This window comes from Canis lupus, chromosome 9 (assembly GCF_048164855.1).
Source record: "Canis lupus baileyi chromosome 9, mCanLup2.hap1, whole genome shotgun sequence".
NCBI classification, from domain to species: Eukaryota; Metazoa; Chordata; class Mammalia; order Carnivora; family Canidae; genus Canis; species Canis lupus.
In genome coordinates, this window is record NC_132846.1 from 36,782,113 (window position 1) to 36,794,867 (window position 12,755).

At 40.8% G+C, this 12,755-nt stretch overlaps 1 long non-coding RNA gene across 1 annotated transcript in view; it reads left to right on the plus strand.

The window, feature by feature from the left end:
- The window catches only part of LOC140639413 (uncharacterized), a 38,579-nt gene extending 26,593 nt beyond the window's left edge, over window positions 1-11,986 (plus strand). The window contains exons 2-4 of the long non-coding RNA XR_012036144.1: window positions 847-948; window positions 9,074-9,257; window positions 11,703-11,986. This is a non-coding gene — a long non-coding RNA (uncharacterized lncRNA). The remainder of the gene's footprint in view (window positions 1-846; window positions 949-9,073; window positions 9,258-11,702) is intronic.
- The last annotated feature ends 769 nt before the right edge of the window (window positions 11,987-12,755 follow it).

Sequence of the window (12,755 nt, forward strand, 5' to 3'; positions counted from 1 at the left end):
TCTGTACATACATGTACTGAAAAAATGTCTGCATGTAAGTGAACCCTGTAGTTCAAGGGTCGTATGGTTTTTAAGGGCCAACTGAATCTTTTTCACTTTAATTTTATTTCTCAGTGTCAGGTATACAAAGTTTCAGGGTTAACCCCATGCAAACACTCAGGAGAACTACAAACAATCATAATGTTACTTCAATCGTGGGAAGGCAAGTGGAATTCTGTTTAGCATACAAAGAGCTCATATGATCTGATAAGCACCAGACCCCTCAGAGTTGTGAAGTGGAAGTATTCTGGCTCTTTGGGGACACTTTCAGGCTATTCTTCTTCATCCTAAACTCTTCTTCTTTTTGGTTCACACTGTACAGACTATACCATGCTCTACCCACCTTGGCATAACAGTCCGCTGATCACCTCTTTGCTTCCTGCTCCTATTGACTGAAGGGCCTTGCTGTCTACATGGCTCCCACCATTACTCTTGAAGATTCCATCATGCGGGAGTGTAACATCCCTCCATTTCAGTTCCGTAACCTCCCTATTCCTAATGATCTCCATTCCTCCACAGCCACCCATGTTTGCATTCTGTACTTGTTACCACCAGAAATTCATCACCTCATAAATCATAACTTCGGACATCCCATTTCTCATCCCTGACCTCCCCTTTGTAGCTTTCCCACTTGGCCTCATTGAGATTTTAGATTCATGGATCCTTTTGCCTTGGTTCTTTTGTGGTTTGAGGGTTTTGTTTGTATTTCTCTCCTCCTTTCCCCCATACTAGCTTAGATTCCTGGGCACATGCTTATATTTGTCCCGTTGCAAATATGCTGGGCTTACTGAGCTGCTTCTTTCACAGCATCTACTCACAGGACTCCAGTCCTAGATGAACCACCCACCTCCCCCTGTGGCTGTGCCTGAGCAACTGTGTATTATAACAAGAGTCACAAAATCAATCCAGGTTAGTATCACAATAAAATCTCAATGACAGATTTCAGTGGGTGTTTACTTTGTTCTCTATGAAGAACTCAATCTTTTGTTCTCTGGAAAGTTTGAGTTCCTGCTCTTCCCAACCACTATTTCTCTGACCTCCGTTGACCCTGACTCTCAGAAGACCACCTGTAGCAGATATTGTAGTTTTGTCCTTAATTATGAAATCCTGATTTTATTTCAGTGACATGGAATCACATTTGAGCAAATGTTTCTGCACTAATCTGCCTGAAAATGTTCTACTGGTCCTCTATTCTCACATCACTCTGGCAATTACCCTTTTTGGCTTTATAGAATAAATTCATGCATTTCACCTTTTTTAAATCTTACCATGCAGAATTGTACAGTGATGTAAGCTCTGATGCAGTAAATCAAGGGAGATTTCAAAATATTATCAGAGAAGCTTCTTTAATTAAGGCATCATAAACTTATAATAGGAATTCATGGCTTTTTGATATATTTCCAATAGAAGTGAAGCATAGTTTTGGAAATGGGACATTTGACCTATGTCAGGATATCTTGAATTATGATATAGAGTGTGGGAGGGATGAAAACTTTCATTTAATGACTTCTAAGAAATGTTAAAGGTGGTGTACCTTGTTTTGTCTTTGGCAAGATTCCAGGATTTCCCTGTCTTGGAATTCATATATTCAAGATTTTTTTTTAAAAAGATTTTATTTGTTCATGAGAGACACAGAGAGAGACAGAGACAGAGACACAGGCAGAGAGAGAAGCCAGCCCCCTGCAGGGAGGCCATTGTGGGACTCCATCTGAGACCCCAGGACCACGCCCTGGGCTGAAGGCAGGCACTAAACCACCGAGCCACCTAGGGATCCCTCCATATATTCAAGATTGTAATAAGCACGCTGGCTAGTACCAATCTGCATGAGAGCTACTCTCTGAATCTTTACCATTCACGGTAGTGAAAAGTATCAGGTGAATACTTTTCTTTTATCTGTGTCTCTGATTGTGCCTCAGTTGTGTATTTTGTTGGATTTCAAGGAAGAAGAGGTGAAAGGTTCTGTGCTGACTTCCCATAGGTAACAATACAGCTTAGAGTAAAATACCACGAATTACAGTTAATGTTTTATTTATTTGTTCAGACTAGTAGGATAACATTTTCACGACTATATACCAAAAAATTATTGAATATTGTAAATCCACATTCATTTTTCCTTAAGTGAACATCTTCAACTGGCTGTCTACATCAAGCATGCCCTTGCTAGTTGATTTAAACCTACCATCCTTGTACATGTTTTGGACTATCCCAACAGAAATATGCAGTGGATTCTACTATGCTCTTACCAACTAGTGCTACAACATTGTACAACCCCAGGGAGCACCATTCTCAGGCAGTCCCATTAACAACCATCATTACATATTTTGTAAGCCTGAATTGACAAGTGCCCATTATCTTCTGCCCCTCTTTCTCTCGTATTTTCTGTAACTTTTCACAGCATAGATTTAACTATATTATGAAAAGTAGAGTTTCTATTTATGTTGAAGTTTAGGACAATAAGTTCATTAAATGCAAACTAGGATGTGAATTATTTTCATCCTCTCAGATGAAGATACTCAATTCTCATAATTCTAACTGCTTAGTCCTGGGCTTTATGATTAAGGGAGAAAACTAAACCCTAATTTGTTTAAGCAGCTTTTAGTTGGGCATTTTGTTACTTGCAGCCAAAGCATCCCAAACTGACTCACCCTCTTAATTCATTTGTCACAGAGGATAGAGACAGTGCCTCCCAACCGTGAATCCCACAGAATTTCTTGGACCCCACACACTCTTTCTCTCCTTCTTCCACAGTAGAGGGAACATCTGTCCTCTGATCAAAAGTCATTCAGCCACATGTGGTTTGCCTTCCAGCTGAGGACCTTGCTCTGGTAATCATTGTCTCTGTTTTGCATCTTCAGCCTCTTACTCTCCACCCAAACTTTCCAAACAACGTTCAAAGCCTCTTATATATTCCACTCTCAAACAAACAACAAACAAAAAATACCTCCCTTGATGATACGTTCTTCACTGCCTGTATTCCTATTGTTCTCTCATTTCCAGCCAAGGCTCACTCATCCTCTCTACTTCCTTTCCTTCTTCTATGCCATCAATCTATAAAAAGAACTCCTACTAAGATCATTGTGACAGTTATGTTGCTAAATCCAACAGATGCTTCTCAGCCTTATCGTATTTCACTTCTTAGCAGCATTTGATACCATTGACTATTGACGACACTCTTATCTGTCTCCTATCAGACCACATACTCATGGCTTACTACCACTCCTGTGGCCAGGGCATCTCAAACTCCTGTTCTGATTCCTCCTCAAGCTGCTTCTGAATGTTGGCCCTCTTCATGGCTCTCTCCTAGCCTTTCTCCTCCTCCTCTTCTTCTTCCTCCTCCTCCTCTTCCTTCTTCCTCCTCCTCCTCTTTCTTCTTCTTCTTCTTCTTCTTCTTCTTCTTCTTCTTCTTCTTCTTCTTCTTTTTCTGTTCTGTCATCCCAGAATGATCTCATCTGTGTAGGCAGCTGACTCTCAATTGTGTAAGATGCTGAAGATACAAAACAGAGAGGATGACTACCAGAGTGAGGTCCTTATCTGTCAATGGCATCTGGGCTTTTTCCATATTTTGGCTATTGTGGACATTGCTGCTATAAACATTGGAGTGCAGGTGCCCCTTTAGATCACTACTTTTGTATCTTTGGGGATAAATACCTAATAGTGCAATTGCTGCCCTAATCATAGGGCAGCTCTATTAACTTCTTGAGGCTCCATACTGTTTTCCAGAGTGGCTGTACCAGTTTGCATTCCCTCCAATAGCATAAGAGGGTTCCCCTTTCTTCACAACCTTGCCAACATCCGTTGTTTCCTGACTTGTTAATTTTAGCCATTCTGACTGGTGTGAGGTGGTATCTCATTGTGGTTTTGGTTTGTATTTCCCTGATGATGAGTGATGTTGAACATTTTTTTCATGTGTCTGTTAGTCATTTGTATATCTTCTTTTAAGAAATGTCTGTTCATGTCTTTGCTCATTTTTTGACTGGATTTTTGGGTTTTTGGGTGTTGAGTGCAACGAGCTCTTTACAGATTTTGGATACTAGCCCTTTGTCTGATATGCCATTTGCAAATATCTTCTCCCATTCCATAGGCTGCCTTTTAGTTTTGTTAATTATTTCCTTTGCTGTGCAAAAGCTTTTTATATGCATGAAGTCCCAATGGTTCATTTTTGTTTTTGTGGAGACATGTCTAGTAAGAAGTTACTGAGGCCAAGGTCAAAGAACTTGCTATCTGTATTTTCCTCTAGGATTTTTATGGATGTCTGTTTCACATTTAGATCTTTCATCCATTTTTAATTCATTTTTGTGTATAAGAAGGTGGTCCAGTTTTGTTCTTTTGCATATGACTATCCAGTTTTCCCAACACCATTTGTTGAAGAGACTTTTTTCCATTGGATAGTGTTCCTGCTTTGTTGAAGATTAGTTGACTACATAGTTGAGGGTCCATTTCTGGGTTCTCTAGTCTGTTCCACTGATCTATTTGTCTGTTTTTCTGTCAGTGCCATACTGTCTTGATGATTACAGCTTAGTAATACAGCTGAAGTTGGAATTGTGATACATCCAGCCATGGTTTTCTTTTTCAACATTACTCTGGCTATTCAGGATCTTTTCTGGTTCCACACTAATTTTAGAATTGTTTCTTCTAAGTCTGTGAAAAATGCTGGTGTTATTTTGATAGGGACTGCATTGAATATGTAGATTGCCTTGGGCAGTATAGACATTTTAACAACATTTATTCTTCCAATCCATGAGCATGGAATGTTTTTCTGTTTTTTTCTTTTTTTAATGTTTATTTATTTATTGTTATTTAAATTTAAGTAACATATAATATATTATTAGTTTCAAAGATAGTTTGTCTCTGATTCATCTGCTGCGTATAACACCCAGTGCTCATTCCATCAAGTGCCCTCCTTAATGCCCATCACTCAGTTACCCCATCCCCCCACCCACCTCGCCTACAGCAACCTTCAGTTTGTTTCTTCTAGTTAAGTCTCTTATGGTTTGTCTCCTCTCAGATTTTGTCTTATTTTTCCCTCCCTTCCTCTATGATTATCTGTTTTGTTTAAGTTCCTTTTATACATATATATATACTTTTTATTGAAGTTCGATTTGCCAACATATAGTATAACACCCACTGCTTATCTCATCAAGTGCCCTCCTCAATGCTGGTCACCCAGTCACCCCATCCCCCTGCCTGCCTCCCCTTCCACTACCCTTTGTTCCTTTCCCAGAGTTAGGAGTCTCTCATGGTTTGTTACCCTCTCTAATTTTTCCCACTCATTTTCCCTCCTTTCCCTATAATCCCTTTCACTATTTCTTACATGAGTGAGAGCATGATAATTGTCTTTCTCTGATTGACTTATTTCACATAACATAATACCCTCTAGTTCCATTCACATTATTGCAAATAGTTAAGATTTCGTTTTTTGATGGCTGAGTAGTATTCCACTATAAATATATACCACGTCTTCGTTATGCATTCATCTGCTGATGGACATCTGTGCTCTTTCCGTATTTTGGCTATCATGGACGTTGCCACTATAAACACTGGGGTGCAGTTGTCCCTTCGAATCACCATATTTGCATCTTTTGGATAAATACCTAGTAGTGCAATTGTGTTTTTTTCATTTCTTTGTGCTTGACATGGCCCTTACCTTCCATCTCACCTCCCTCCTTCAACCCCAACTTCAATTCCAAATAAGACATCTCCAAGTCCTACAAATTTTACCTCTAAAATATCCCCTGTATCAATCTACTTCTAGTTGTTTCTGTCCTAACAACAATTTAAACCACCACAGGCTTTTATCATAGCTTCTTAACTGATTTTCCTCTATATTTTCTCTAATTCATTCTTCACACATAAGCCTGACAATGATTGAAAAGATAAAGTTGATCATGCCATTTCCCAGCTTAGCACACCCCTTCAATGGCTACTCATTTCACTTGAATAAAACTCTGTTATCTTTGGGTTTTTTTAAACTTTTTTTAGTCAAATATGATGAATAAACAGTGCTGTATTAATCTTAGATGTAAAATAAATCTCAGGTGTTCAACAATCCTATATATTACTCAGTGCTCATCACCAGAAGTGTATCCTTGTTTTTAATATAGTTGACACACAATGTTACATTAGTTTGAGGTGTACAACTTAGTGATTTGACAAGTTTATACATGATGCTATGTTCACCACAAGTGAAGTTACCATTTGTCCCATTACCTTGTTATTACAATATCATTGATGGTATTCCTTATGCCGTGGCCTTTATTCCTGTGACTTATTCATTCCATAACTGGGAACCTGTATCTTCCTTCCCCCTTCACCCATTTTGCCCAACTTCCCACCCCCCTCTCCTCTGGCAGCCATCAGTTTATTTTCTGTAAAAAAAAAAAAAAAGTCTGCTAACTTTGGTGTTGCCTTTAAAGCATTGCATAATTTATCTCCCTCTTACCAGCCCAGTCTCATCACGTGTCTCTCCCCTTGGCTCCCTGTGACCCAACCACATTAGCCTCCTTCGGTTCCTTGAGAGCACCAAGTTCTTGGCTTATCCAGGATCTGCTCAGTGTACAATGCTATTTTCCAGGCTTTGCCTTCCAGTCTAAATTTAAATGTCATTTCCTCAAAAAGTTCTTTCCTGACACCTCAACCCAAGTTTTACCCCTGCCATTACTCCATACACAATGTTTATCATTGGTTGGATGCAATTTTCCCACCTTTTTTTCATATTTCTAAAGTGCTCCTATGAACATTTTTACACATGTGAGCAAGAGTTCCTCTAAGGAAGTGTTTTTTAAACTGAGGGTCCCAATCCATTTTTTAAAAAAATATGAGAGAAAAATAAATTAGAGAAAAATAGAATAAAAATACTGGAGTGCGTTGCATTTAACAAGTGTAAGCTTAGTTTTGTGAAACTTTTTTTTTCCAGTGTATGTGTATGTGTGCGTGTGTGAGTGTGTGTGTGTGTGTGTGTATGTTAGATTACAAGGTAAAATAGATTTATTACTGCAGGTCAAAGTAAAAAAATGGGACAAATATTTAGAGTATATTTTAGGAAGGTGTATCTTGGCTCATAATCTCCAATTATAATTTTAAACACAAATATAGGAAATCAGAAACTCCAGTGGGGGAAAATTTTATATATATAAATATATATATTCTTAGAATAAAATATCTTACAGATATTATATAAGAGGTAAGTTATTTCTGTAGGAATCGGTGTTGTTCAAGTATACAGAGCAGTGACAGAAACCAGGAGGTCTGAAGTTTTAGCATGCATTCTCTTTCCATAACTTTCCACATCACCAATTTACATTATAGCTAGAAATAAATCCTTCATGTTTATTTAAACACTAAAAGTGCAGAACACATTTATTTTATTGTGTAAAAGTCTACTGGAAAAATCCTGGCTGCTTAGGATAGTAATCCCCCATCCATGGACCAAATACCATCTCCATGTGCTGTTTTCTATTCTCGGTTCCACTTGGTGCACCACCGCCCTTTCACCCACCTTTACTGCACAGCAAAGACCTGTCACTGTGCCAGCCCTGCCAAGCCAGAGCAGACAGCTGCCTCTGTGGAGGCCTCGAAGGAAACCAAAGGACAATCTACCCTGAAATATCCACCCAGTGCCTGATTTCCCACTGTTTGGTGTCAGCCAGAAGACCCTTGTTAAAATTCAAATGCTTCAGTTTGAAAGAAGTCGCATTTTTCATCCATTGGTTTTTCAAAGCTGGAGCAGGACCTTGAATGAATGGGATTGGAAATAAGTTAGCTCCTCCAGCAGGCTGAGGTGGGAAGCAGCAATGGAATCTTGAGTGAGTGAGGAGGCAGCAAGATGTGGAAAAGATGGGCTGGAGACAAATTCTTCCTACCCAGAAGTTTTGATGTGCCTATAAATACTCCTCCTGTTACTGTGGGGACATGTTGGAAGCAGTAGGACTCAGAGCCACATGTCAACTCCATTCTATTCAACCTCATTCACACACTGTGTGCGCTGTGAGGTTTCAGGCACTGCCCCACATCACACTCCTCAAACGTGGTTTCCCAGAAGTTGATATTTGGAATATAGAAACTGACAAAGTTTTGGATACCCATCTGGCTTATGTGTCACCCTTTTATTTCTATTGTAATTATCTTTAGGACTGGCCTGCCCCTTCTTGTAGCCAGCTTTGTTTTTTCAATCATCTCCAAATAGATATTCCATTTGAGTGAAACCAGTACTGCCCTGTAGCCCAAGCCAGCAACAAAAAAGAAGAACGTTAGATTTCAAAAGCAATAAAAGAAAACAAAACCAGACAGAGAACAGGTCTGTTTCTTGGGACACATCAACCTTAACACCACATTGCCGGAGTCACTTTTTATTGAAGATGACAAACAGATAAAATCCCTCTGTCGCTGATGTAAGTAAGAAGTCTTGGTAAGAAGAGCAGTAAGGAGAACTCAGGTCCAGGCTGAGACTGCTGGGCCAAGATTCTGTTGTGGGGTGGGGGTGGGGGTTGTGAATGATCTCCTTGCCTCAGATATATAAGACTTGATTTGATTTTGCTCCCAGGAGTCCGTGGGCTCTGAGTTTGGGGGCAGCGGCAGAGAGGCAGAGTTCCTCATCTTCAGAACTCACATCTTCTACTTCATCACTCACTCACTCGCAAAGTGTTGGTTACACTCATTCACAATGAGGTATAAATGACAAATATGGCCCCTTGTTTGGTTTTGACCCTCTTCCTCCTAGAAATTCACAGTGCACATTAGCATATTGAAGTATGGAGAAGCCCCAGAGAAGGAACCTATCTAATTTTGTTTTATCCAAGGTGTCCCAACTTATCTGACCATGGACTTTTTTGTGCCCTCAGGATAATTTCACATTTTAGGGGACACTAGCACTGGGACAAATGCATTCCCTTAAGTTAAATGAATGAGTCTCTCATTCATTCATTCTTCTTTCAACAAATAGTTACTGAGGCACCAGTGGGTAAAATGGGCACCTTCATGAAGCTTCTGTTCTTTAAACAATGCTTGTCTTCCCCCCATTAATAAAATAATCACACAGGTGGGACATTGCTGAGACTCCTGAAGACACCTGAAGATAAGGTACTAACCAGATGAACAGGGAGGAAGTGCGAGGAGATCAACGTTCCAGGGAGAGGGAACACAGAGACCGATATCTGGCATTAGGAGAAAGCATGTGCTATTCAAGAAGCAGAGTGAGAACTTTCTTCCTGTTTGAAGCTGAGGTGGGTAGAGGCCAGAACATGTCAGGAAGTTGATTGAGAAAGGGTTTGTTTTGGCCCGAGGGTCCTTCTCAGTGCCACTAAAATCACACCACCTCTGTGCAGTCAGCACTTGCCAGGTCAGGGCCAGAGGCTATCTGAGGCCACTGCACAGCAGGCATTCATGCCCTTGGTTTCCAGAGGAGGAAACAAAGGTCAGAGGAGCATGTGACCTTCCCAAGAGCATACAGCTTACTCGGGTCAGAATCAGAATTTAAACTCCAGTCTGTCTGAGTCCAAAGCCATGTCCTAAACTAACAACCCTGGGAGACAGCTCTCTGCTCTAAAGGCCTGTGCTTTTAGGTGCTCTAGAGAGGCCATTATGCATAGCCTCTCTAGACCACCTAGTTTCTAAAGGCTTCTGTGCCCTAGGGAAGGCACAGCCAGAGGATGACACACACAAGTCACGTTCAGTGTTAGAAAGCGTGGGAGCAGGACACCAAGACACCTTTCAGGACTCAAAGTACAATTAGTATCAAAAGTGGACATAATTTTCCAAATCATGTTTTAAAGTAGGCTGAACTTCCATATACAGAAGGGAGTACCCTTTGGAAGTCTTGATTTTCCTGTGGTTCTGAGCTCTGAAAGGTGACAGTGGCCTTTAAATGGCCCCAGGAGCAGACGCTCGTGGCCTCCCATGGACCTCGGTGCCAGCAATGCGGCCCCAGATCCCACTCAGAGAAAGGAACTGGTGATGGCCTGAGGAGATTCATAGCTGCCAAAAAGTGCTTGAGGCTAGAGGGTGAGGAGACTGAAGAGTTTATTGTAAGATTTTTTAGAAGATCTAAGGCTTCATCTGAAGAGTAAAACCCATGTCCTCAGAAAGCCCTAGATCTTCTCTACTTCCTCTCTGGACTTTCTTAAATGTACAGACAAGTGGCAGACAAGGCCAGAACCTCATGCTCCTAACATCCTCTACATCATATAACCGTGTGTGTGTGTGTGTGTGTGTGTGAGTGCATGCATGCTTGCATATACACACATACCATGCTTTCCATCTGAGCACATTTCATCTGTACCTGCTATAACCCTAACAGCCAGTTGAGTTCCAGGAATCCTAGAGCCTCTTATATCTAATAATGGTTCTAATTGGAGATACCCCAACAAAATGTCATCTTTTGGTGCTCCTTGGGCTAACTACATGAATATTCGCCAGCCTACACAGGGAGACAGTGGGAGACTCCAAAGCTGCAGTGAATTCCTATAGATCCTACCTGCCTTTCAGAACGTTATTGCCCAAAGAGTGACCTCTTTGTAGGGCACAGGCTTTCACAACAAAAAAATCTGAATTTGGTTCAGGGTCTAGCTATATGATCCTGGACAAGACATTCAGCCTCAGTTTCTGCATCTGGGATTGTTGTAATGATTACATGAGCACATATAAATCAGCTCACAACATCCTGGATACATGGGAAGTTCTTAATAAATGGTAATTATTTCCTCAGTGACTACTGAGCAGAAGAAATCAAGGGCCTCAGATGCATAAGCAGAAGGAACTAGGAAAGAAAATCTGCAGTATTGTGATCTTTGGCTGTGGTGACCCCACCCCTGACCACTCTGATCTCCAATTCGATCTGAGGGTCCTTGAATGGACTGACAGGTGGCCTAGGTTCTCAGCCATGTCCCTGAGCCAAGGCATGTCTTCAGAATCGAGGCCACACAGGGTAATATAATAGATCAGGAATTATCTTCACAGTAGTTCTGCCTTCATCTTCTCTTGACTATTTGTTCTTAAAAATAATTTATACTTCCTGTATTTTACTTTTCTCATTTGCAAAATGAGAATAATGATGACACCTCTCCCGTAGGACATTTGTGCAGATTAATGAGATACTGTAGAAAGGTACTTTAGGGTATAGTTACGTTTTATGATGAAGACAGAGAAGTAATTGTTCATAAATTTGGCCTCTGCTGGAAAACTTCCAGTAACAATGAGTTCACAGAAAGGATCATATTATCGATCAGTTATAACTGTTTGAAGTTTTTCCCTTTACATTAAAGTGGATGCCTGGTCTTCATCTCAACCCTGACACATGGATTTTGTAGCACAAGTTCCAGACTAAATCAGAATCTCTAAGGATAGGAACTGGGCTTGTATAGTTAAAACCCCCACAGATGACTAAGGGACAGCCAAGACTGCCCACTACCGACCCAGGGGTCAGGAATGACCGGGAGTTGGGGCAGATTCTCTGGGACTCACAATATGATCAAGTTCCATGGATGGCAAGGACACAAATCTATCCAGCCTGATTCAAACTCTACCCTTGGATAGGAGTTCATCTGGAATAGGGGAAGATATATTAGGAAAGTCTCCAACTGACTTATACCTTTTAGATTCATCTAACTTGACATCCAAATGACCAAATCTCAATGTATTCCTCTAACTATCTCCCCTGGGTATCTCCGTAGTGTCTTGACGAGGAGCTAGGAAAATGATCACAGCAAGGTTGGCTGAAGGATTGGAGACACTGAACACTATCAGGCCATGTGTTCATTGCAAGGTGCAGAGTGAGGAGACCTCTCTACCGTACCCGACTTAACTGGTGCCTGTAAGTACTTGGACAAAAATGGACACATTTTAAAACAATGATAAACTTTAGCCATTATTAGTTTGTAAGAGATTCATCTCATAGGTCAAGAAAATGTTTCACCATATAGTGTCTTTTGTATGGGAAGTTATTTAAATTATAGAATACGAGCAATATAATTGCAAAGAAAACATTCTGACTTATTATTTTGTTTTCCCCATGCTCTTCTTCTTGGAATGTATTTATACACCTTCTTACACCATCATTTCATATAAAAATTTCATTATTCCCCCAAGCAGAGTAGGAGCCCCACGAGGGAAGGAATTCTGTCCTATGCAGACCTGATATGGAATTCTGGGTGTCTGGTAAGTGTTCATCAAATACTTCATGAAGCACTGACCGTACACTGGGACCGTGTACTTTATGCTGCTAACCATAGGTCCAAGATAGGGTTGCTTGTTTGGAAAGTACCACCCCAGCACCTTATGTCAGACTGTGACAAAACATTCCTGGGAAGCCCCCAGAAGTTTGTCTGGCTGCTTTCTATTGCTGCCATCACTTGAGTGACATGTGGGTCTCCGGAGACCAGTCCAATGGCATTCACTTTCCCTTCCCCTTTTCTCACAGTGCAACACACACACTGTTGGCTGAGGGATACATACTTTTTGTAGAGAACAGGTTAAGTTATACATAGGCATTTTCTTTACTCAATGCACTGGGCACTGGTTTGGGGCAACAAGCAGCCTCCTGACTGCTACCAAGGGGAGAGGGATCCTTCTTAGCTCAAACCTTTGACTCCCAACCTGTCCTGATAATTTGACTTGTTTGTGCCATTTGGTTTAGAGATTCCTGATTTCTGAAGGCATAAAGTAACGTCAGCCCAGAACTTGAATTTCTCTCCTTCTCACCACTAGAGCCCAGCATCAACCAATCT